The sequence below is a fragment of the Lissotriton vulgaris genome, chromosome 1_1, assembly GCF_964263255.1.
Source record: "Lissotriton vulgaris chromosome 1_1, aLisVul1.2, whole genome shotgun sequence".
NCBI lineage: Eukaryota > Metazoa > Chordata > Amphibia > Caudata > Salamandridae > Lissotriton > Lissotriton vulgaris.
In genome coordinates this window covers 40,066,370-40,093,633 of record NC_141685.1, presented here as the reverse complement: position 1 = coordinate 40,093,633, position 27,264 = coordinate 40,066,370, and the positions used below count along the sequence as shown (strand labels likewise).

Sequence of the window (27,264 nt, the reverse complement as noted above, 5' to 3'; positions counted from 1 at the left end):
CCCAATAACATAATAGCTGGTGTTAACTCTATTGTTGTTGACAGTGCATTCCGGAAAAATTTCACAATATCCTGTTTCGTCTTCTCCAAATGGGGACAAACTAAAAAAATGTGTATCAAATCAGCATCTGTACTGCCACATCTAAAACAAGTAATACCAGATGTGCCCCCCCACTGGGCAATCTTCGCAGATGTATAATATAGATGGTATAATATCTTATAGTGTTGGGCCTGAAGAGACGATGAGCACAGCATTTTTCTCCCCATTTCTAATGACTCAGTAAAGATATCCCTGCCTATATCTAAATCTATGGACCATTTATCTATCCATTTCTCTAAATCATCTTTCTTTAATTTCGTCATTTCTGAATGAAACCTCTTAATAGTGCAATCAAAGCCACCTTCTATAAGGTCCATCACCATATTTCTTTCGAATCCCAATGTGCCCCCTTGTTTATTTGATATGCAGCTTCTTATCTGAAGGTATTTAAAGAAATGTTTTGTGTCCAAAGCATAGCTGTTTTGCAATTCCGTAAATTGTAATATACCATGGCGGCCCAACATATCTCCAAACTTTCTTATCCCCGCCTCTCTCATTCTTGAAAGACAGCTCCTGAAAAAACCTCACTAGGTAGGGAAGGGTTATCTTTTAATCTAGTATATGCATTATACTTCCCAATTCCCACCTTTTTAACAAACCCTTTCCATATATTATATGCAGCCATTACTGTCTTGAATCGTGTTCTTTTGAAGTAGCTTCCCTCCGTGAATCTCAGAAATACATTTTCAGCATTTGTACCCAGAACCAAACCATAAATAGCGAGCGAGCCAAACTTGTCCCAACCTTCCACTTCTGCACCTCCAATCAAACCCACCATACATTGCAATGCTGCTGCCCAATAATAAAGCTTTAAATCCGGTAGTGACCAGCCTCCTCTTTCCCGCGGGAGCGATATGAATATCAGTGCCCTCCGCGTCTTGCCTTTTGCCCAAATAAAACGGTTAACCATTTGTTCACAAGTTTTAAACCACTTATTGTCAACTAAGAGTGGAATTGCTCTAAAAACATACAAAAATGTTGGCAAAACCAGCATTTTGATAATGTTGACTCGTCCTACTAGTGACAAGTGTAGATTCTCATATCGATCCAGATCTTTCTTTACTTTGTCTATTATTGGGACGATGTTTTTTTCCACCAAGGTATCAAGATCAGCTGAGATATTAATCCCTAAATACATCCCTGCCGGCACCACTCGGTTATCATCACAGAGAGTCATAGAGTTTTTGATGATCTGAGTCTTTAAAGTATTCAGGGCATAACCCGACACTTGCCCAAATCTGCGAGCCTCTGCCTCTACCAACTCAATCGCCTCCGTGGGGTTTGGTGTTATCACTGCCACATCATCGGCATAAGCAAGTATCTTACAGGGGCCCAATAATGTATTTAACGGGGTGATATCTGCACATAACTCTATCCTGCGGATTAGTGGATCCATGTACATGGCAAATAGCAGTGGGGAGCACGGGCACCCCTGCTGTGTGCCTCTCTTAATCTGAAATAGTCTTGTAGTGCCCCCGTTTACTCTTAAAGCCGCAACCGGTTCCCTATACAGAGTCTGTAGAGCTTTCACGAAACCCCCCCTTAATCCCAGCTCTTATTAGGGTGTGCCACAGATAGTCCCAGGAGACCCGATCAAACGCCTTCTCAGCATCTAACAGCATTACGGCCATCGGATCTCCTGTGACCTCGGTGGCATCAAACATTGTTATAACTTTCCGGGTGTGGTGTGTCGTCCCTCTTCCGGGAATAAAACCATGCTGGTTGCTACTGACTAGGGCACCTATTATTCCTGCAAATCTCGTTGCGAGGGCTTTCGAATATATTTTTGTGTCATTATTCATCAACGTGATTGGTCTGTAGGACCCTGGCTCGGTCGCCGGCTTCCCTTTTTTTAATATTAGAACAATATCTGCACCCCCCCAAGATTTTGGGATAGACTCCCCCATCTGAGCGGCTTGAATCGTTCTGCTTAAATCCTGCCCTAGACTCCCCCAGAAAGTTTTATAAAACTCTAAGGGCAGCTGGTCCGGGCCAGCGGCCTTTCCCGAAGGGAGGTTGCCCATGGCTTCTTTGATTTCAGTATAATCCAGCAGCTTCTCCAGTCCTTCTGCGTCTTCAATAGAAACCCTCTCAACTGGAATATTCTGAAGATATTCACTTATTTCTTCAGCGTTACTGGGGTATTGATCATCATATAGTGTATGATAAAATTTCCTAAAGACTTCCCTAATTTCCTCAGAGTCTGAGTGTAGCCTTCCATTTTCATCCCTAATCTCCCTGATAGTCCCAGCTGCCGCTATCTGCCTAGTACGCATGGCAAGAACATGTCCAACTTTTTCGCTAAACTCGTAGCATCTCTCCCTTCTAATAGTGTAGTACTGAGCTGCCTTGTTTGCCAAGTCATCCTCGGCTTCACTTTTTGCTTTCATCAATTCTATAATTGATTGTTCTATCGGATCACCCATTATTACACACTTATGAAGCTGTTCCTCCGCCTCTGAGACGGCCCTCTCTATGCCACTATCCCTAAGTCGTTCTAATTTCCGTTTATATGCGCTAAAGCTGCATGTCTCTCCACGAGCACCGGCCTTAAAGGCGTCCCATATAACTCCCACCGGAGCACTCCCTCTATTATTCTCAAAAAACTCACTAATCCATTTAGACATATGCTGTATATAATTATTGTCCAGAAGGAGCCCTCTTTCAAAGGTCCAAACCCTACTTAATTTAGTTCTCCCTTCTAGCTTCATTGTTAATATTAGAGGGTTGTGATCACTGAAAATTCGTGGGAGTCTGTCAATTTCTACTCTAGTCATCAAGTCGTTAGATATCAAGAAATAATCTAATCTGGCACATATACGATGTGGTGCGGAGTAATATGTAAAGCCTGTTTGATCCGATCTAATTCTACCCCAGAAGTCTTGCAGAATATTATTCTCTAAAAGATCAACCAATGCTTTATGTACTCTTTTCTTCCTGTCTTTATAACTTCTAGTCAGTCCTACCCCGAGCCCATCCGCCCCATTGATATTTAAATCACCTCCTATAATAACCTGAGGAGGCCAACCCGCTTACTCGGCATCTAAAAACTGCAAAATTTCTGGATCATCCTGGGTTGAAATGCAAAAGGTACAAGGGACCGCTGCACTCCAGGTGTACTGAGTTTTACTGAGTATTTCAAAGAACGATAATTCGTTTAGGGTGCTCAGGATGTTGTCCCTGCTGTCGAGAGGGACAGGGTAGAATAAGCACAAAGAACCTTGTGGGCACAAGGTGGATAACCTGAGCACTCCTATGTGCTGAACAAAGCAATAATCAGGTACTTTGTAGATGTGATAAATAGTTTTATTCACTATATATCATATTGTAGTTCAAGTCAATTTCAAAATCAATTTCAAAAGCTCTCCATGTAATTGTATGACATGTTTCAAACTACAGTGTTCAACAATGTATCCAAACGTGAATCTCAATTCCAATCATGGAACAATATTTGTAATCCAAATGCCATAGGTGATCAAAATCCCTGATGCATTTCGAGCATCAAGCTCTTCGTCAGGGGGTTGGAGTCATACTGTAACAAATAGAAAGGAGGTGGGGTCAGTCAGGAGCCGGGTGTTTCAAGCAAGGGTGTATGTGAATCTGAGATACTCCCCATTGGTGTCAAAGGAAATGAGGTCGCCGGACGGAGGTGTGTAGCATCTCAGAAAAGTAATGCTGGAAAGTGACATGCCAAGAAATGAAACGAAAACAGGGTGACAAAAATTGGAGTACGGGGTGTAAGATAAGAAATGCCTGTCCGTGGTGACCAGATACGGCAGGAGAACAAGCGGGAAGTGCATCCGATGTGATAGTAGTCTGACTGAGATGTCGTGCGAGCCCATCCGCCCCATTGATATTTAAATCACCTCCTATAATAACCTGAGGAGGCCAACCCGCTAACTCGGCATCTAAAAACTGCAAAATTTCTGGATCTTCCTGGGTTGAGCCATAGACTGCCACCAAAGTTGTCCATACTCCCTCTATTAGGATCTCAACCATAGCCCATCTACCCCATTGGTCTTCTAATTTTTTTCCAATTACCACATTTTTACTTCTTGAAAGAATAGCTACCCCTCTGTTTTTCGTCCCTTGCTTAGACCTTGCTATTAAATGGAACCCCAACTGCTTAAGACAGAACTCCTGGGTACTCATTATATGTGTTTCTTGCAGAAATACGTAGTCTACATTCATCTGCCGCAATCAAACTGCTATCTTTTGTCTTTTTTGGACATCGTTTAACCCACAGACATTCCACGTTATGAATCTAAGAGGCATATCTAGTTTTTAAGGGGCTACCGACTGACTGCTCACTACTAATTACCAATCTTGCAGGCTTGTTCTTCAGTACTTCTATTTCAAAGACTCCCATTTTGGTACTCTCAATCCATTCGACTCGATACCCATACTCATATTTCCATTCTAGATCAACTTCTTCCTGATCATGACAAATTCCAATGCCCATGTGCCCTGCCCCTGCTACCCCCCTCCCCCACCCCGGACAACCCTCCCACAGATACCCACCCCCCCACAGGCAAATAGGTCCAAAGGACCTATGTCTGGCTGACGATGCCTACAGGATGTCACGCCCTCCCTCCCCGGATTCTCAAAAACCATAAATTTCACTCATGGTGCTCCCCCAAGGATAATGTTGAACCCCATCTACCCCCGATATTACCTAGAACTATTAACACCCACCAATACAGCAATACACACCGATACACACCTGCCCCTCTCCCCGACCTAAATAAGAAATATGCAATCTTAACTCATAAGTCAAATATTTAAACAAGCAATAGGCTTCTCCTACTGCATAGTGTTATTAATCTCTTCTTTTTACTACTTCTTCAGGGAAAAGTCTCTAATAGCAACCACTTGGGTGTCATGCTCCACAAGCTCCTTATGTTGACCTCTGGTCTCACGCAAGAAACTAAGGTACTCTTGTGCCATAATTTCAGAATAGAAAATCTTAAAGTTTCCATTTAGTCCAATCTTCAATCGTGCTGGGAACATAAGATAAGCCTCACAACCAATGTTCTGAAAGGGGGTGATCATCTGCCTCATCCGTCATCGCCTTTCCACGGTGGTGTGGCAGAAGTCAGGACGGGCAAAGAAAACAACATCCTTATAAGTACGCTTTGCCTGCGGTTTTGCCTTACTGATTATCTCTTCACGTAGTAAAAAGTTCCCTACATAAAGTAATATTGCCCGGGGCTTACCCTGTGTCTCCTTCCGCGTCATCGGGAACCGGTGTGCGCGTTGTACCTCATGCTCCCAATCCCATGAATCCATCTCCGGAAAAGCACCCTTTAATAACTCAACAACAAACCCCCGTAATCTGATGTTATTACGCCTTTGTCTATTTTCGAAATCCTCCAGTTTCCAGAGCATATCCGCTGTTGTCTTATCCTGATCTCTCTTGGTATTCTGCAGTTTCACGAAATCGTCCTCCAATTTTCCCGTTCTGTCCTCCACCTCAGATACTCTCCCGACCACTTCTTCGTACATTTTATTGATTTTATGCAAAGAAGTTTGAATTTTTTTATTTGCATGCCTGGCTCTTCTGCTTGCCCTTTGACTCTCAGCTCGAGCCTCACCCTGTATTTGCATTAGAGTAGAGAGCAGGACTTCAAAGTTAGAGGCACTCCCCTCAGGCCCCTGAGAGTTAGCGTTGTGGATACCCATATTCGTATTCTCGGGCCCTCCCATAGACAATGCATGACTTTCCAGTGTGTCCCAGTCAAGTTTCTTTGCAACTGATTTCACCGGAGCTCCCCGAGATGCTCTGGCCAAGTTCTTTCGTCTAGAGTTATTTTTAGCTTTACTCTTACATTTGGATTTGCTGTTCAGTACTGGCTTATTCATCTCTATGGCAGCGGTCTTTTGTCTCACCTTTGGGACTTTTTGAACTGTCTCTTGCTCCAAATCGATAGACTCCCTGTCACTATCCAGAGAGACTGAAGCACTGTCCGATTCTGTCTCATTATCAATATCTAAATCAGTACCCACTTCAGAGCCTACTGACGTTTCCAGATCTGAGTCTGGCTCCAATTCCGAACTACTGTTCTCACTCTCATCCTCGTCATCTGCCTCATCATTACCTGTGAAGAAAACATCCTCACTAGGGGAAGCCAAATTAGATCCTGATATAATTGGTAGTTTTTTTCCAGTTTTGTGGGCTATATTTGCGTTTGCAGACTTCTTGACCCCTGATTTCACTGGGTCGAGGGCTGCCTCTTTATCCACATTCTCTTGGGTCAGCTCTGATGTTGATGTTACAATAATATGCCCATTCTTATCAGTCGCGTCTGCATCAGCATGGGCTTTAGGCGATTAATGGGCTGTCTCTGTCTCTTTAAATGCAGTTTCTTTTGTAGGTGTAGTTTCTTTCGCTTTTGATTGGTCAGCCCCGCCCCCTACCATGTCCGTAGAAAGCCCTGACGATCTCAAGGGCTCTGTAACTTCAATGCGGGTAGCGGGCTCCACCAAGCCGGTCGTTCCCTCAGTCGCTCCCGTGAGGCTGTTAGGCTGTTTCTCTCCAATTGAGCTGCACAAGGATGCCAATGACGGAACCACGAACACCCGATGCAGAGCCGGCTGGACACTCGGAAAAGGTAAAGGTGAGAATGTTTCCACTTTCGTAGTTTGTCGAAGCGACGTCTCTCTCCCTACCATCTCGCCAGGAAAAATCTGCGCCGCGTTTCTTTTTTTAAGTGACGCCGTCATCCTTTTCTTCTCAATTTCTTTTTCTCGGATCTTCCGCATTTTGCTCTCCTTCGCAGCCTCTCGTCTCTGTTGCGCCTTTGATCTCGCTTTACCTCTCAGGTTAGAAGCTGGGGCGCCAGAGTCATCTGTGAGCGCTTCCTCCTCATCATTGCCCCATCTATCTTGATCACGAGTTTTCTTGGGTGACCGCAGGAGTTTAGGAGCCATTACTCTCGTTAGTCTCTTCCAATGAGTCTGTCTAGACCACACAGCCAGCGCTGCAAAGAAGGAAATAACCTTGGATAGAGTCCTTTTCTTTAGCTGAGTTATATATTCTGCTCGTACAGGCCAAAAAATAGACACTCCGAGCATCGCATCTAGCATCCGGCAGCTGACTGTTCTCTTATCTATTTTCTCTGGAACCGATTGAAAAGAAGCCAAGGATTGAGCACCAGATGTACCTAATACACCACCATCAGGAGGAGAGTCAGGCGTGACTTTCCTCTACAGCGTCTCGGCGGCCATCTTGCCCCAAATCAACAGCCGGAGTCGTAGGATTGCTGTTTCAGTGCTATGATTTGCTCTGAATCCCGATTGGCAGTCATCTAGCAATGAGAAGTTGTCCATATGTTTACTCAATTGATTCTGTACATATTTCTCTATCAGTTTGGCAAGAATAGGGATGTTGGTCACTGGGCGGTAATTATTTGGATCTGTTGGGTCCACTGTGGGTTTTGTGATGATCGGAACTACTTGTCCAGTCTTCAGGCTTTCTGGGAGGCACCCCTGTGTGAGTGAGGCATTTATGATATCTGTCCATATTAGAATCATAGTATGGCTGATTTCTTTCAGGCATTTCGATGGTAGAGGGTCGTTATAATGGTTGTTGAGTTTCGTGGTCGCAAGCGTTTTAGCAATTTCATTCTGGTCTAATAATTTGAAAGTGTTCCAGTGTGCTTTGTTTATAGTCGTCTTGTTCGCATAATTCGGATCATATAGTGATGGAGGCGTGTTGTCTTTGATGTTATCTGCGGTGGTCCTAATTTCTTCTTCCAACTTATTGGCTTTGTTAATGAAGAAGGTAGAAAATTCATTGCAACTTACTTGTGTTTAAGTGACCTCTTGGACAGATTTTGCCAACTTGTTAGATTGTTGTTTTATTATTTTGAATAATTTACGTGGTCTGTTTTTGGCGTTATATAATTCTGTTCTGATAAATTCCTTTTTTGTGTTGATGATCTTCTTGTTATATTCATTTCTGATTTTTCTGAGTGATTTCAATGTAGGGGAGGATGGGTGTTCATTTTCTTTCTGCTCGTCTCAAATTACGTCTTTCTTCATTCAATATTCCAATAAACCATGGATTTGTTGTCTTTTCCGTAACTCTTTTTAATTTGAGTGGTATGGTGGCATTGACTATTTTCGTTACTGTGGTATTGTAATGGTTCGTTAGATCGTTCACATTTTTCAAGTTGTCAGGTGGGTTAAAGTCTCTCTTGCAATTTTCAGATAGCAAATCCATATTTGAGTCCTTGGTATCTCGGATCCATCTTTTCATTTTGTTAGTTTGAATCGTTTTTACTTTCTCCCGTGATGGTATTAGGAAGGTTATGGCGTGATGATCTGACCAGTCACACTGTTCAATGGAGAGGATTGAGATGTCCTTGTTCTTCGAGATAATCCAGTCCAGTGTAGCTCCTTTTGAGTGTGTTGGTTGAAGACATGCTTGGGATAGTTTTAGATCATTTAAAAATTCTTTAAAGGCGTTGACCTGTTTGTCGTTGTTGTCGTTCCAACGTAGATTGAAATCACCTAAAAATATATTATTAATGTCGGAGTTGGCGTTAGCAGTGATGATCTCCATCAGTTGGTCAATGAAGTTCAGATTGTTTCCTGGTGGGAAAGGAAATGAGGTCGCCGGACGGAGGTGTGTAGCATCTCAGAAAAGTAATGCTGGAAAGTGACATGCCAAGAAATGAAACGAAAACAGGGTGACAAAAATTGGAGTACGGGGTGTAAGATAAGAAATGCCTGTCCGTGGTGACCAGATACGGCAGGAGAACAAGCGGGAAGTGCATCCGATGTGATAGTAGTCTGACTGAGATGTCGTGCGAGCCCATCCGCCCCATTGATATTTAAATCACCTCCTATAATAACCTGAGGAGGCCAACCCGCTAACTCGGCATCTAAAAACTGCAAAATTTCTGGATCTTCCTGGGTTGAGCCATAGACTGCCACCAAAGTTGTCCATACTCCCTCTATTAGGATCTCAACCATAGCCCATCTACCCCATTGGTCTTCTAATTTTTTTCCAATTACCACATTTTTACTTCTTGAAAGAATAGCTACCCCTCTGTTTTTCGTCCCTTGCTTAGACCTTGCTATTAAATGGAACCCCAACTGCTTAAGACAGAACTCCTGGGTACTCATTATATGTGTTTCTTGCAGAAATACGTAGTCTACATTCATCTGCCGCAATCAAACTGCTATCTTTTGTCTTTTTTGGACATCGTTTAACCCACAGACATTCCACGTTATGAATCTAAGAGGCATATCTAGTTTTTAAGGGGCTACCGACTGACTGCTCACTACTAATTACCAATCTTGCAGGCTTGTTCTTCAGTACTTCTATTTCAAAGACTCCCATTTTGGTACTCTCAATCCATTCGACTCGATACCCATACTCATATTTCCATTCTAGATCAACTTCTTCCTGATCATGACAAATTCCAATGCCCATGTGCCCTGCCCCTGCTACCCCCCTCCCCCACCCCGGACAACCCTCCCACAGATACCCACCCCCCCACAGGCAAATAGGTCCAAAGGACCTATGTCTGGCTGACGATGCCTACAGGATGTCACGCCCTCCCTCCCCGGATTCTCAAAAACCATAAATTTCACTCATGGTGCTCCCCCAAGGATAATGTTGAACCCCATCTACCCCCGATATTACCTAGAACTATTAACACCCACCAATACAGCAATACACACCGATACACACCTGCCCCTCTCCCCGACCTAAATAAGAAATATGCAATCTTAACTCATAAGTCAAATATTTAAACAAGCAATAGGCTTCTCCTACTGCATAGTGTTATTAATCTCTTCTTTTTACTACTTCTTCAGGGAAAAGTCTCTAATAGCAACCACTTGGGTGTCATGCTCCACAAGCTCCTTATGTTGACCTCTGGTCTCACGCAAGAAACTAAGGTACTCTTGTGCCATAATTTCAGAATAGAAAATCTTAAAGTTTCCATTTAGTCCAATCTTCAATCGTGCTGGGAACATAAGATAAGCCTCACAACCAATGTTCTGAAAGGGGGTGATCATCTGCCTCATCCGTCATCGCCTTTCCACGGTGGTGTGGCAGAAGTCAGGACGGGCAAAGAAAACAACATCCTTATAAGTACGCTTTGCCTGCGGTTTTGCCTTACTGATTATCTCTTCACGTAGTAAAAAGTTCCCTACATAAAGTAATATTGCCCGGGGCTTACCCTGTGTCTCCTTCCGCGTCATCGGGAACCGGTGTGCGCGTTGTACCTCATGCTCCCAATCCCATGAATCCATCTCCGGAAAAGCACCCTTTAATAACTCAACAACAAACCCCCGTAATCTGATGTTATTACGCCTTTGTCTATTTTCGAAATCCTCCAGTTTCCAGAGCATATCCGCTGTTGTCTTATCCTGATCTCTCTTGGTATTCTGCAGTTTCACGAAATCGTCCTCCGATTTTCCCGTTCTGTCCTCCACCTCAGATACTCTCCCGACCACTTCTTCGTACATTTTATTGATTTTATGCAAAGAAGTTTGAATTTTTTTATTTGCATGCCTGGCTCTTCTGCTTGCCCTTTGACTCTCAGCTCGAGCCTCACCCTGTATTTGCATTAGAGTAGAGAGCAGGACTTCAAAGTTAGAGGCACTCCCCTCAGGCCCCTGAGAGTTAGCGTTGTGGATACCCATATTCGTATTCTCGGGCCCTCCCATAGACAATGCATGACTTTCCAGTGTGTCCCAGTCAAGTTTCTTTGCAACTGATTTCACCGGAGCTCCCCGAGATGCTCTGGCCAAGTTCTTTCGTCTAGAGTTATTTTTAGCTTTACTCTTACATTTGGATTTGCTGTTCAGTACTGGCTTATTCATCTCTATGGCAGCGGTCTTTTGTCTCACCTTTGGGACTTTTTGAACTGTCTCTTGCTCCAAATCGATAGACTCCCTGTCACTATCCAGAGAGACTGAAGCACTGTCCGATTCTGTCTCATTATCAATATCTAAATCAGTACCCACTTCAGAGCCTACTGACGTTTCCAGATCTGAGTCTGGCTCCAATTCCGAACTACTGTTCTCACTCTCATCCTCGTCATCTGCCTCATCATTACCTGTGAAGAAAACATCCTCACTAGGGGAAGCCAAATTAGATCCTGATATAATTGGTAGTTTTTTTCCAGTTTTGTGGGCTATATTTGCGTTTGCAGACTTCTTGACCCCTGATTTCACTGGGTCGAGGGCTGCCTCTTTATCCACATTCTCTTGGGTCAGCTCTGATGTTGATGTTACAATAATATGCCCATTCTTATCAGTCGCGTCTGCATCAGCATGGGCTTTAGGCGATTAATGGGCTGTCTCTGTCTCTTTAAATGCAGTTTCTTTTGTAGGTGTAGTTTCTTTCGCTTTTGATTGGTCAGCCCCGCCCCCTACCATGTCCGTAGAAAGCCCTGACGATCTCAAGGGCTCTGTAACTTCAATGCGGGTAGCGGGCTCCACCAAGCCGGTCGTTCCCTCAGTCGCTCCCGTGAGGCTGTTAGGCTGTTTCTCTCCAATTGAGCTGCACAAGGATGCCAATGACGGAACCACGAACACCCGATGCAGAGCCGGCTGGACACTCGGAAAAGGTAAAGGTGAGAATGTTTCCACTTTCGTAGTTTGTCGAAGCGACGTCTCTCTCCCTACCATCTCGCCAGGAAAAATCTGCGCCGCGTTTCTTTTTTTAAGTGACGCCGTCATCCTTTTCTTCTCAATTTCTTTTTCTCGGATCTTCCGCATTTTGCTCTCCTTCGCAGCCTCTCGTCTCTGTTGCGCCTTTGATCTCGCTTTACCTCTCAGGTTAGAAGCTGGGGCGCCAGAGTCATCTGTGAGCGCTTCCTCCTCATCATTGCCCCATCTATCTTGATCACGAGTTTTCTTGGGTGACCGCAGGAGTTTAGGAGCCATTACTCTCGTTAGTCTCTTCCAATGAGTCTGTCTAGACCACACAGCCAGCGCTGCAAAGAAGGAAATAACCTTGGATAGAGTCCTTTTCTTTAGCTGAGTTATATATTCTGCTCGTACAGGCCAAAAAATAGACACTCCGAGCATCGCATCTAGCATCCGGCAGCTGACTGTTCTCTTATCTATTTTCTCTGGAACCGATTGAAAAGAAGCCAAGGATTGAGCACCAGATGTACCTAATACACCACCATCAGGAGGAGAGTCAGGCGTGACTTTCCTCTACAGCGTCTCGGCGGCCATCTTGCCCCAAATCAACAGCCGGAGTCGTAGGATTGCTGTTTCAGTGCTATGATTTGCTCTGAATCCCGATTGGCAGTCATCTAGCAATGAGAAGTTGTCCATATGTTTACTCAATTGATTCTGTACATATTTCTCTATCAGTTTGGCAAGAATAGGGATGTTGGTCACTGGGCGGTAATTATTTGGATCTGTTGGGTCCACTGTGGGTTTTGTGATGATCGGGACTACTTGTCCAGTCTTCAGGCTTTCTGGGAGGCACCCCTGTGTGAGTGAGGCATTTATGATATCTGTCCATATTAGAATCATAGTATGGCTGATTTCTTTCAGGCATTTCGATGGTAGAGGGTCGTTATAATGGTTGTTGAGTTTCGTGGTCGCAAGCGTTTTAGCAATTTCATTCTGGTCTAATAATTTGAAAGTGTTCCAGTGTGCTTTGTTTATAGTCGTCTTGTTCGCATAATTCGGATCATATAGTGATGGAGGCGTGTTGTCTTTGATGTTATCTGCGGTGGTCCTAATTTCTTCTTCCAACTTATTGGCTTTGTTAATGAAGAAGGTAGAAAATTCATTGCAACTTACTTGTGTTTAAGTGACCTCTTGGACAGATTTTGCCAACTTGTTAGATTGTTGTTTTATTATTTTGAATAATTTACGTGGTCTGTTTTTGGCGTTATATAATTCTGTTCTGATAAATTCCTTTTTTGTGGTGATGATCTTCTTGTTATATTCATTTCTGATTTTTCTGAGTGATTTCAATGTAGGGGAGGATGGGTGTTCATTTTCTTTCTGCTCGTCTCAAATTACGTCTTTCTTCATTCAATATTCCAATAAACCATGGATTTGTTGTCTTTTCCGTAACTCTTTTTAATTTGAGTGGTATGGTGGCATTGACTATTTTCGTTACTGTGGTATTGTAATGGTTCGTTAGATCGTTCACATTTTTCAAGTTGTCAGGTGGGTTAAAGTCTCTCTTGCAATTTTCAGATAGCAAATCCATATTTGAGTCCTTGGTATCTCGGATCCATCTTTTCATTTTGTTAGTTTGAATCGTTTTTACTTTCTCCCGTGATGGTATTAGGAAGGTTATGGCGTGATGATCTGACCAGTCACACTGTTCAATGGAGAGGATTGAGATGTCCTTGTTCTTCGAGATAATCCAGTCCAGTGTAGCTCCTTTTGAGTGTGTTGGTTGAAGACATGCTTGGGATAGTTTTAGATCATTTAAAAATTCTTTAAAGGCGTTGACCTGTTTGTCGTTGTTGTCGTTCCAACGTAGATTGAAATCACCTAAAAATATATTATTAATGTCGGAGTTGGCGTTAGCAGTGATGATCTCCATCAGTTGGTCAATGAAGTTCAGATTGTTTCCTGGTGGGTGATATAGGGCATGTAAGTTGCAGATCTGTTTGTTTGCCGATCTTATGTTGAGCCCTAGGTATTCGCATGATTCGAGGGGGTCGCATTGAAATTGGCCAACTTCTAAAATCGATCTATGGATACGGGCAATACCTCCCCCTGTCTTTATCTGTCTGTCCAGTCTTAATATGTTATAGTACGGTGGTACAAGAAGGTTCAGGACTGGGGATGAGGATTCAGATAACCAGGTTTCAGTCAGGATTGTTATGTCTATTTCTTGATTGATGATGATGTCGGCTATGTCAGAAGCATGTTTCACTGCAGATCGACAGTTGAGCAGTAGACATTTTAGAGATTGATTAGAGGTTGATTTTCCTCACTCACGCTCACCAACTAGACCTTGGCGAGCAAGGAAAAAATCTCGCTGGGAGGTGGATTTTCCTCACTCCACTCACCAACTTGACGTTGACGAGCTCAAGCGAGGAAAAAACTCCGCTCCTTGAAATTCTGCGTGCTCCGTGGAGTGCAGAAAACTCCGCAAACTGAGCGGAGGTCACTGCCCAGGCTTATTTAAAAGGATATTTTAAACCATCTCTGAGTTCCATGACCCTAACAAGGAGCTTTGTCGTCAGCCTCATTATTCTACATGGTCACAGAACCACTTAGTGACTTGCAATATCTGTATAATGTATGACAGAGGGTAATTTACCACTTGTGTAGCCTGTCTGCTTTAGATGTTCATCACTGGGTATTGCCGAGCCCATCAACACTTGCGGTGCACTAACCCCATAGCATTTATGTATCACAGAATTATCCTCTGTGGTAACAGGGCGATTTACATAATGAGGATAGAAGCCTGGTTATTCCTGGTCACAGAGTGCCACCATGTTCTTTACACAGAGATGAGAAATAGGAGAGGTTGTTCTCGATTCTAAAGGGCACCACACCTCAGCTTGGTTACTAAAAGTACAATGATTCTGGTTGCAGACGGCACACAATCTTGTTTACATGGCGAGGAGTCACATTAGCCTCGTGCATGTGTACATATGCACAAGCGAGCCGGGCTACAGATGGCACACAGACTCATTTACATACACGACTGGTGGCTCCTGGTTGGAGATGGCACACTAGCGTGTTTACACAGGGAGGAGGATGGGAGCCTAGTGCTCCTTTACATATGTGGGAGATGTGAGCTTGGTGGTGCCTGGTCACAGACGACGCACAGGAGCTTTAAACAGGGAGAGGAGCTGGGTGATGAAAGAAAGCCAGGGTCTGGCAATCTGCAGCGTGATGGATATTCAGTCCAACCGCCATGATACATTATGTTTTAGAGAATGTTCTCGGCTCCCTGTTGCCAACCATAATCCTGCTGACATCCGAACCAGGTCATGTGGAGTCTGGTGTGATATCTGTCCTCTTTCAACGCTCTATATACTGATCCGTAAATAACATAGACCCTTCCAGCCACAGCTCCAGCTGGTTACAAGCTATACACCGAGTAACAGGAAGACCTTTTAAGAGATCATGTGTCTGACATATCAGGTCAAACATTCAATCACAAATGGAAACCAGTATTCAGAACATAGCTCCCCACATCACATTGTAAGAGGGATGAGTGCTAATGAAGTGTGGACACATTTTACCTTATATATATATATCCTATTAATATAACCTGACTATCACTGGAAGGCATCCAAGCTCTGCACCAGGTCCAAGACACAGACAGTCAACATGTGATTGGAGGGTAAATGGTTTCTAAGAGTGAGAGGAGTGCTGATGCATCATAATGTGATAATCTTTAAAGAGGTACATTTTCAGCTCTTTTCTGTCACAATTTGCAGCTCTGATGATTTCATATATTTCTGAAATATTATCCCTATTACAGCGCCTTCTGCCTTGAGAAGGCTAATCCTGGACCAACATGAAGACAAAACACATGCCGTCAAATTGAGGGCTAAGGGATTGTGACAAGGTTGAGGAACACTAACAACATATCCTACATCCAACCTCATGAGTAACTGAAGGAGCAAAGAGGGATATGAAGTGATGAACTGAGGTGATGAACTGAGAAAAAAGTAACCTGGAGAATTGCTGCAAATCAGCATAAATCAAAACTCATAAAGAACCACATATCAATCAATCAGAGAATTTATAAAGCGCACTACACACCCGCGATGGTCTCAAGGCGCTGGGGGGGAGGGTGGCTGCAGCTAGCTGTCGAAGAGCCAGGTCTTGAGTAGTCTACTGAAGGTCTGTGGGTCTTCTGTCTGACGTAGGGGTAGAGGGAGGGCGTTCCATGTCATTGCGGCGTGGTGTGAGAAGGACGATGTGTGGGACGGTGGCCAGTGAGAGGTCGGCAGAGCGGAGTTCTCTGTAGGGTACGTAGAATGACAGTCGGCTTTTGAGGTTTTCTGGGCCGCTGTTGTGGAGTGCTTTGTGTGCGTGGGTCAAGAGTTTGAAGGTGATTCTTCGGTCGACGGGGAGCCAGTGCAGGTCTCTCAGGTGGGGAGTGATGTGGTCTCGGCATGGTACGTTGAGGACCAGGCGTGCTGAGTCATTCTGGATTCTTTGCAGTCTGCTGATGAGCTTGGACGGGGCTCCGGCGTAGAGGGGGTTGCCGTAGTCGAATCTGCTGCTGATGAGGGCGTGAGTGACAGTTTTCCGTGTGTCTGTAGGGATCCATCTGTAGATCTTGTGGAGCATGCGGAGGGTGTAGAAGCAGGTTGAAGAGACTGCGTTGATTTGGTTGGCCATGGTGAGTTTCGAGTCGAGGATGACTCCCAGGTTGCGTGCATATTGGTTGGTAGGAGTCGGGTCAGTGCCCAGGGAGGTGGGCCACCAGGAGTCGTCCCAGGCAGAGGGGTTGGGTCCGAGGAGAAGGATCTCTGTCTTGTCCGTGTTCAGTTTGAGCCGACTGTCTTCCATCCAGTTGGTGACAGCCTTCATACCACTGTGCAGGTTGGCTTTGGTGGTGAGGGGGTCCTTGGTGAGGGAGAGGATCAGCTGTGGGTCGTCGGCATATGAGATTATGTTGAGGTTGTGGAGTCTGGCGATGCGTGGTAGTGGAGCCTTGTAGATGTTGAAGAGCGTTGGGCTGAGGGATGAGCCTTGCGGGACGCCGCAGATGGTCTTGGTGACTTCTGAGTGGAATGGGGGAAGGCGAACTCTTTGGGTTCTGTCGGAGAGGAAGGAGGTGATCCATTCCAGGGCCTTGTCGCTGAACCTTGTGCGGTAGATGCGTGTGAGTAGTGTGTGATGGCAGGCGGTGTCGAATGCGGCAGAGAGGTCCAGGAGGATGAGGGCTGCTGTCTCGCCGTTGTAGAGTAGGATCCTGATGTCGTCTGTGGCGGCGATGAGGGCGGTCTTGGTGCTGTGGTTCTTGCGGAAACCTGACTGGGAGGGGTCGAGGATGTTGTTATCTTCCAAGTAGCGGGTGAGCTGGGTGTTGACGATTTTTTCGATGACCTTTGCCGGGAACGGGAGCAGGGAGATGAGCTGGAAGTTCTTGAGGTCGCTCGGGTCCGCCTTGGGTTTCTTCAGCAGGGCGTTAATTTCGGCGTGCTTCCAGTACTCGGGGAAGGTCGCGGTCTTGAATGAGACGTTGATGATGTTACACAGGTGGGGTGCAATGGAGCTGTTGCCTTGTTGATGATGTGGTGGGGATGAGGGTCGTATGAGGCGCCGGAGTGGATGGTGCTCAGGGTTGTGCTCAGGGTTGTGATGGTGTCTTCGGTGGTCACGCTGGTCCATGCGGTGAGGTGGTCGGTGGGTGCTGGTGGTAACGGTGTGGTGGGGTTGGTGGGGCGCGTCCGGGGATTGAGGCTGTCGTGGATGTCGGTAATCTTGCGGGGGAAGAAGGCAGCAAGGGCATCGCAGAGGGCTTGAGATGGCGGGATGTCGTTGGTGCAGGAGCCAGGGTTTGAGAGTTTCTTCACGATGTTGAAGAGCTCCTTGCTGTTGTGTGTGTTGTTGTCGAGGCGGTCTTTGAAGGAGGTCTTCTTGGTGGTCCTGATGAGGTGGTAGTGGTTGCCGATGGCATCCTTGAGGGCTGTGTGGCTATAAGGCGTTTTCTCGTCGCGCAGTTGTTTTCCCGTTTCTGACAGGCGCGCTTGGAGGCTAGGAGTTCCGGGGTGAACCAGCTTGCTTTTTGGCTGGGGTCCCTGTTGGTGTGCTGTTTTATAGGGGCTAAGGTGTTGGCGCAGTCTTCCATCCAGTGTCTGAGGACGCGGGCCCCCTCCTCGGGGTCGGTGGGGTTGGTCGGGGGTTGAGTGCGAGGTGAGCTTGTAGTAGTTCCTTGGTGACTTTGCCCCAACGGTGTCTAGGGATCTGTGGGGTGCGGTGGTGTGAGATGGGTTTCTGGAAGCTGAAGTGGACGCAGTGGTGGTCGCTCCAGGTGAGCTCGGAGGCGTGGCTGAAAGCGACATGGGGACTGGAGGTGAAGATGGCTTCGAGCATGTGGCCGGCGATGTGGGTGGGTGTCGTGACGATCTGTGTCAGTCTGAGGGTGGAGAGGTTGTCGATCAGGGTGGATAAGTTGCTGTCATTGTTTTTTTCCAATTGGTAGTTCAGGTCACCAAGGAGGATGTAGTTGGTGGAGGTCAGTGCTTGCCTGCTGGTGAAGTCTGCGATGGAGTTGCAGAATTGGGGGCGGGGTCCGGGTGGTCTATAGACGAGGGTGCCTCTTAGGGTGGTCGTGGGGTCCGTATGAATCTGGAAGTGCATGTATTCAGCGGTGTTGAGGGTGTCGGTGGTGCTTGTGGAGACTCTGATGGTGCTCCTGTAGATGACGGCAATTCCTCCGCCGACTCCTTTAGTGCGGTCCCTGCGGGTGATCTTGTATCCGTCGGGGATGTCTATGGTGATGTCTGGGGTGGCGGTTTCGTTCAGCCAGGTCTCTGTCAGGAAGGCGATGTCTGGTGATGTGGAGTCGAACAGGTCCCAGAGCTCGACGGCGTGTTTGCTTGCGGAGCGGGTGTTGAGCAGGATGCATCTGAGCTGATTTGGTTCCGTCGTGGTTGGTGGCTCGGTGTCTTTGGTGCAGGAGAAGCTGCAATTCCGGCAGGTGAAGGGGCCGTGGGTGCGCTTGGGCGCAGCCTTGTTGCATTTGGATGGTTGTCCGAGGTTGAGTGCGCTGAGGGTGTTGGCATCGTACCAGATGTGGCTTCTTGAGTGGTGCTTGGTCCAGGGGTCGTGGCGCTGGGTGCGGTCCAGGCACGGACAGGTGCGGACGGGCTGGCCAGCGGTGCACCCGTGCGCGCATCCACTGCGCGGCCTTGCAGCGGCCGCCATAAATGGAGGAGTGGGAGGAAGGCTCAGCTGGGAGGAGGGTGGGGCTGGTGGGAGTGACGAATCGGCAGCAGAGGGGCAGGGACGCAGGGAAGCAGCGTTGGGAAAAACCTGGCAGCAAGCGCAGGGAGCATGGGGGCGGGGTACAGAAGGAAGGGGTTGGGGCAATCAGGAGGAAGGCGGCGGAGCAATCAGGGCGGCGAAATCCCCTGGGGCCAGGAACTGTGAGGCAAGGAGCACACAAAGTGCTCAGGAGTACAGGCAGGCATAGGAGCAGCGCACAGGCAGGTCAGGAGGTGTTCACAGAGGCAGATGGCGGCGGAGCTGCAGCGGGAGGGGAGCGACCTACCAGAGGGTCAAGGGCAGCTGCGTGACTTGGAAGCCGATTACTTCCCAATATTTCTCAATTATTTCTCAATACATCCCTTGTTTGTGATTACCTTACAGTGCTCACATTATCATCCGCACTAGAACAGATGGGAGCTTGGGGTGTCTGCTCATAGAAGCTCATTTACATACAAAGAGGGGTGCTGTCTGTTTACAAAGCACAAATTGTTTATGTTAAATGCCTACACAGCACAGGGTAACGTGACTCAGGTACCAGTGCAAGTGTTGTATGACAGGAGCGGGCAGTCTTAGTTGTTGAGACCTGAATGTCTGACGCATGCATCTTTAAATACTTCAACTGTTTGAGAGAGGGTGGCAGTCTCAAATTCTGGGGACCCAGCTACCAACAGCTCCCCTCATAATCTTTACTTTTTGCATCCACAGCAAGTGCTGATTCCACCTAAGACAGTAAGCTTTTCAGCTCAGTGGTCGGCTTCCCAGAGTCACCCTGCCTTGTTCTTCCCATACTTCTTTCAGCAAAGGTAAATGTGTCTTCTACTAAAGTGTCCGTAGCTCGCTTTTGGTAATATGACTTGTGCAGTACGGCCTCGTTTGATGGTAAAGCAAAACAGTTCGAAGTCACAAATTTCAAGGAAAAAAGGGACAAGAACTTCAAGATTCTAACCAAGTTTAGATAAAGAAGAATATTTAATAATTATTCTGAAGCAAAATCAAAAGAATAATTGTGATTTAGGGATTATTATTTAGTAAAAACAACTGCCCCAAAGGAAATAAAGGATACAGTTAGTCATGTATTCTAAACCAAAAACAAATGCAAAAAAAAATGTAAATTAAAATGCTGATCCACTGATGCAGTGTTGAAGCCACATATGAAATAGTATTTGTCCTCGCTAGCCATGCTCAAGGGAGAAAGGTAAGTCTAGTCTCCGGTAATGATTAACACTGGAATTTGATCCAAGGGTTTGGAATGAACTAATCACAGAAGGTGACGAGGTGCACAGAAGTGGCTTGGAGTACAAAATTCTCAGAGTAGAGTTGGGTTATCAAGTCAAACCAAAATCTACGGCCATCAAAATGTCTGAAACTTCAGGCAGTTGTAACAGGTGTGAAGTCTTCAGAGTTTCCAGGTTATGGATATGGTCCAAGGTTGATGATCCAAACCAACTCAAAGAACCAGCCAAACAAACACATCGGACGAGTGCTTTGGTGTTCGCGCAGGATCATCTCATTCGCTCTAATAATAGCCCAAGTGCTGCGTCCACTTTAGAGTTACCACAAAAATGAAACACCCAGGTTGAGTTGGACACCTCGAAGGCTATTCACAAAGATACCTTACACCTGTGAATAATCTATACATGCAAGGATGCTCGTAGAGTAACGTTGCTAGTTTTAGCTATTCACCATTACGAGTATAAAGTTATTCAAAAATGTGGACTTGCACATCTGCACACGCTTAAACAGAGGTGGAGTAAAATGTACAAATGTAACTTACTAGAGCAAAAGTGGAGCAATAGAGAGTGCAGCACCACGCATGGCCAATCACTGGTAATGCAACACCCTGCCTTAGAAAATAAGGGAGACAGAGACTTAACAAGCATTGACAAATCAAATAGGTTTCAGCAATTTGAGAGCTATAAACGTTGTCACTGTGAATGTCTTTTAGCTAAGGATTTTTCACTGAGTCCTGTTTTGAAGATGTGTGTTGCAAACATGGTATGAAAACATCTTTACTCTGGGTGGTATTTATCACACTTGAAACATTCTGACTCAGTAAAGTTGTATTTTATTTGGTGTAATAAATATATCACCAATTACAAACCACGTGCAGTAAGGGACTGAAATGTATAAGAAACACCATGTGATGTCACTTTCTGCGATGTCACTTGGTCAAAGGTTATGTGAGGTCACTGACTCAAAGACCCTGTAATGTTCACTTCCTATGATGTTGCTGTGCTCAAAGATCTGCTGGTGTGGCTTCCTTCGTTCAAGCTGCTCTGAAATGCTGATATTCATGTTATATGAAATGTTCTGTAGGAGGCTCGTTGACCCTAAATAGCTGATTTACGATGATTGATAGAATGGTAGCAATGGGATTCTGGTTGGCTGAGGTATGCACCCAGGCCAGGCAGGAACCACCGCTCTCTACAGGGCAAGCTAGATACACACTAAAAGATAACCTGTGCTCAACCTCTGATAGCTTTGCACAGAGCAGTCAGGCATATCTAAAGATGTGTCCACAATTGTCTTCACTGGGAACCAAACACCCCATTGTAGCGCTTGACTCTCACAGGTTAGCTGGGAGGAGCAGTCCAAGGCCTACTCAAGGGAGGTAATGTGGGCTAGTAATCACCAATCACTGGTACGCAATAACAACACCCAATAACGGATTGTTCAGTCAGTACCTTCTCTTTAGAAAAAGCAGAAGTACATTTATTTGAAACACACTTCTAAAAACTACAAAATATTTTACAAATATGTACATTGTCAGATGGAACATACATAGATGACATTGTGTAATCATTGGGGACCCCTTGGAGGGTCACCCAAAAATCTCATATTCGTTCAATCATTTGTTTTGTGATAAACACATACCTTTTGCAAAAATCATTACCATTACTGTGATAACCAATAAAACATTTGCAATCATTATGGTAACCCCAGTAAGATTTTTTCAGTAATTAACCTTGTGTTTGTGTATTCTATCATGGGTTTGATATCAAAGCTGCAATGGTAAAAACAACCCGTAGAGGCCATTACACTGAAAAAGCATTGAATTGCAACCATACAGTCAGTCCCTAGAGGGCATAGGATCAACATCACATTTGTGGATTTCCAGGCCTTCCAGGTCTGATTAAATGCCATTAAATTACCATGCATCTGGCCCCTAGGGGTTGAAACACTACCGGCTGTAGAGTAAAAGCTACAGCCGTGGGAGAGCTCAAAAAGACACGGAAATCCAGGGGAGGTGATCGTTTTGCAGTCCCCACTAAGAGTGAGGACTCTGACAATACCTTTAAAAGAAAGGCTGTATTGTGTTGACTTTTTGGTGGTGGTCCCGTCATCCTGGGACCACCACAAGCAGAGATATGGGCCAAAAAAGTGTTCAAACAGCAAGGCCTCGAAGGCATTATGTGGCTATTTTCTGAGAAAGCAGTAAATACGGTAGCAGGGGCTCTCTCGCTGTGCTAGGGAGACCTGCGCAAGTTTTGTTACTTTGTGTTCCTTCGTTTTTTAAGCGGCCTCGTGTTGCGCTTAGTTTAGGGTAAAGCAGTCAGCAGATGAGACAGCATCTGACAATTGATCTCAGTCTTCAGTTTTCATGTGCGTTGTGAGGCGCAAATGCACTGTATGGCGTGGCAGTGGGGGGGGGCGTAGAACGGTGTAAGGGATGAGAGAGACAGATGCAGAACATAGGGCGGGGCCATTGTATAGAGAACGGTCAGCAGATGTGACCGCGTCTGACTTTTGATTTCGGGCTTCAGTTTTCATGCACATTGTGAGGCACAAACGCGCTATATGGCGGTGGCGGTGGGGGGGTGCAGGTAACGTGAATGGGGCGGAACACAGGGCGGAACCATTGTGTATGATAGCAGTCAGCAGATGAGACAGCATCTGACATTTGATTTTGGTGTTTGAATGGACAGCAAATATTATGAGATGAGAACAAGAATTTCATCCCCGTTTTCAGCGGTGCTCCATAAACCATGAGCGCCCGTCTCAAGTGCTCTAAATTAAAGAAAAAAGTAGCACTGATAACAAATGCTAAAACGGCAGTTGGGGATGGATAGTAGTAATTGGTCTATGCTCTTGTAGGTAGAGACATGACGAATGTATGCCATGGACAAATGGGGATAAATAATATTAGATCGATGGTGGAGCTAGCAATGGGTAAGTCTGTGAGTGGGCTGAAGCCTATAAAGGAGATAAACATGTCTTTTTGAGACAGCGCAAGTAGTGTCTAGCCGAGACCTAGAAATAGAACCTCATAAGAAATAAAGATACATTAAAATAATGTGTTTTGTCATTTAAAAAAAAAAATCAATTAATTCTATACAAAACTTTTTTAAAGGCTTTGTCCCATCTGAGGCAATTTAGTAATTTAGAGTACATAATAAGAAAATACAGGGATTTTACTTTCAGTGGGATTTTTTCAACAAATCTTTAAAAAAACAATTTTAACATCTTTAAAATCAATTACATATTTAATTAAAATACAAGTTAAAGGTATTGAAGCATTTTGTTCTACATTTAAAGTATATCAAATTAATTTACAATAATATTTAACTTAAAAAGATGTATTTTTTTAAGTTTAAAAAACATTCAAAATATTCCATATATTTTTACACAGGGAGATTTCCACCCTAGTTGAACATATTAAAGATTATATTTTTTCTTAAGATTGAATTAAAGGTTTCCCACCTGAAGTAACATCTTGTTTATGTATTAATAATTATTAAAGGTGCTGAACAGATGTAATTTGACTTTACTAATAATGAATGTTAAACTAGTGTTTAAATTTAAAAATGTATTACAACATTAAAAAATAATGAAATGTTTTCTTTTAAATATTTTTTGCCATTAAATGACATTTAGATTTTTTTTAACTAGTTTTAAATATTTAATTTAGCATTATTTCCTATAGGGTTTTATTTTATGTCCCTACCACCATTATTATTTATGGGAGTTTGCTGCAATTCCAGTGGATGGCCATGTGTGATGTTGGACTTAATCCCCCTCTGAGCACAAGTACATTTACGATTGTTTTAGGTACATTATGACTTAGTGACTTTAGAGTTGTGGTTTATAAACAGAAATGGGCTTACTCTTTAGTGGGTGAGTGCCTGTCTTTTCCCTAAACCCCTCCGTAACTCGTCCTTAGTTCTGCCTTCACCCCTCCCCTTTATTTATAAGCATTCCCCATTTTACAGCCACTCCTTCTGTCCCTTCCACATTTACTACTAAAAACTATACTAACGTGTGGGGAAACTGTGAAGTCGGGGCAGACAACTACACACAGAAAAAGATAAGAGAAGCAGAACAACCGCACGTAATTTGTGAAAAGCATTTTGTAGTTCTTTAGTAGTACTAAAAATGTACAACTCAGATTATCTGTGAGACTCTCTTGGGTATGTCTGATGTGATTTTAAAGCTCGTGAAACTGTCCTCAGCAGATGGGAAGTAGGTTCCATTTGTAACATAAATGGACCTGGAAAGAGGTCACTAAAGTGGATCTTTGTAATACGAAGCTGTGTCCTATTGGAACAGAAGTCATTAGGACTTTTTAGGGTAGTGACAGGAATGGTTAGCATATGGTTGGTCTTGTTTTTAGTGGCACAGAGACACAGAGACTGGAGAATGATGTGGTGGGATGTTGCTGAGAATAATGACCAGTCCTTCCATCTCATTTAGTTTTTTTCAATAATCAGTCACAAATTGCACAGGCATGAACAGACGTTGGTCCCATACAGTCCTACGACAAAGGGACTTCTGCCGCAGGCACCTGCTGAGGCTCATTAAGGCTGGAAATAGTTTGAGGTTACTTGGATTCCAGATCCTTGGAGGCGTGGCCTCAAAGTTCAGGATCGAATGGACCTTGTGGGTCAGAGCCATGGCTTATTAACACTCAGGAAGCAAAATACACGGAATGGAATGAGGCCCCAAATAGTCACTAAGGAATGAGGTTAATTCACAAATTTCTATCCCTCATTGTGCGCTTTTCTCAGTAAACAGTTTGTTGGACGATAAATTGATTGATGTCTTTGTGGCTGCTTCATGTGAAGGTTTTGCAATGCTGAAAGCTTCTCCTCAGAGCACCTTTTACTCTACCACCTTGTCTCTGTCATGTAGAGAGGTTGCTTTTATGACTGACGTTTTTGTCACACTGAGAGCACTGATACATTTTTTTCTCCTGTGGATTTTCTCATGTTGAATCAAACTGAGTCTCCAGCAAATGCTTCTCTGGCATTTAGACCAATGACAAGGTTTTGCCCAGTGTGAGTTTTCTCATGTTCAGTGAGACCAGATTTCTGACTGAAGCTTTTCCATCATTCAGAGCACTGATAAGGTCTTTGCCTAGAGTGAGTTCTTTCATGTCTAGTGAGATTTTTTTTCAAAGTGAACCTTTTCTGGCATTTAGAGCATTGATTCGGTTTTAGCCCAGTGTGAGTTTCCTTATGTTGAATGAGACCAGATTTCCGACTGAAGCTTTTCAAGCATTCAGAGCATTGATATGGTTTTTGTCCAGTGTGAGTTCTTTCATGACAAGTGAGACCAGATTTATGACTGAAGCTATCCCTGCATTCAGAGCACTAAAAAGGTTTTTGCCCCGTGTGGGTCCTTTCATGTAAAGTAAGGCTGAATTTCCGGCTGAAGCTTTTACAGCATTCAGAGCACTGATAATGTTTTTGCCCAGTGTGAGTTACCGCATGTCGTGAGAGAGTAGATTTCTGGCTGAAGCTTTTCCAGCATTCAGAACACTGATACGGTTTAAGCCCAGTATGAGTTCTCTCGTGTTGAATGAGATTGGCCTTACAACTGAAGCTTTGTTGGCACCGTGAGCACTTATATGGTTTTAGTCCAGTGTGAGTTTTCTCATGTTGAGTTAGACCAGATTTGTGACTGAAGCTTTTCCTGCATTCAGAGCACTGATACGGTTTTTGCCCCGTGTGGGTCCTTTGATGTAAAGTAAGGCTGAATTTCTGACTGAAGCTTTTACAGCATTCAGAGCACTGATAATGTTTTTGCTCAGTGTGAGTTAACCCATGTCGTGAGAGAGTAGATTTCTGGCTGAAGCTTTTCCAGCATTCAGAACACTGATACGGTTTGAGCCCAGTATGAGTTCTCTCATGTTGAATGAGATTGGCCTTACAACTGAAGCTTTGTTGGCACTCTGAGCACTTATATGGTTTTAGTCCAGTGTGAGTTTTCTCATGTTGAGTGAGACTAGATTTCTGACTGAACCTTTTCTGGCATTCAGAGCACTGATACGGTTTGAGCCCGGTATGAGTTCTCTCGTGTTGAATGAGATTGCCCTTACAACTGAAGCTTTGTTGGCACTCTGAGCACTTATATGGTTTTAGTCCAGTGTGAGTTTTCTCATGGTGAGTGAGACTAGATTTCCGACTGAAGCTTTTCTGGCATTCAGAGCACTGATACGGTTTTAGTCCAGTGTGAGTTCTTTCATGACAAGTGAGACCAGATTTATGACTGAAGCTTTTCCTGCATTCCAAGCACTGAAAAGGTTTTTGCCCCGTGTGGGTCTTTTCATGTAAAATAAGGCTGAATTTCCGACTGAAGCTTTTACAGCATTCAGAGCACTGATAATGTTTTTGCTCAGTATGAGTTACTGCATGTTGTAAGAGAGTAGATTTCTGGCTGAAGCTTTTCCAGCATTCAGAACACTGATACGGTTTGAGCCCAGTATGAGTTCTCTCGTGTTGAATGAGATGGTTTTTCTGAATAAAGCACTTCAGGCACTTAGAGCACTGATAAGGTTTGTGCCCAGTGTGGATTCTCACATGTTGAATGAGATCGCTTTTCCGACTGAAGCCTTTCTGGCATTCAGGACACTGATACGGTTTTTGTCCAGTGTGAGTTCTCTTGTGTTTAGTGAGGTGGGATTGATAACTAAAGTTGTTCTCACATTCATTGCTCTTATTCAAGTTATTTGTATCTCTAAGTTGGGTTTGTTCCTGGCTACATGCCATCTTAAGTCTGAATCTAATTCCGGAGTCTGTACTTGTTTATGTTAAAACTCAACATTAACTTCTAAACTACGCTGCTGAAGCTCTTCTTCACATTTGCATTCACCTAATTATAGCTTTTATTTGGAGATCAATGTTCTTATCTTTGATGCCAGCCTATCTAACTTGTCTTATAAACTTTCACTGAGGGGCCCCTTATTTTTATTAAGATACCCCTCATGGATTCATTTTCTCCAAGTTAGGCCCACAAGGATTCCTTCAAGTA

General features: G+C 44.5%; 1 pseudogene; it reads right to left on the bottom strand.

The window, feature by feature from the left end:
• LOC147737111 (uncharacterized) overlaps nucleotides 1-27,103 on the bottom strand; it is a 305,409-nt pseudogene extending 278,306 nt beyond the window's left edge.
• Between the last annotated feature and the right edge of the window lie 161 nt (nucleotides 27,104-27,264).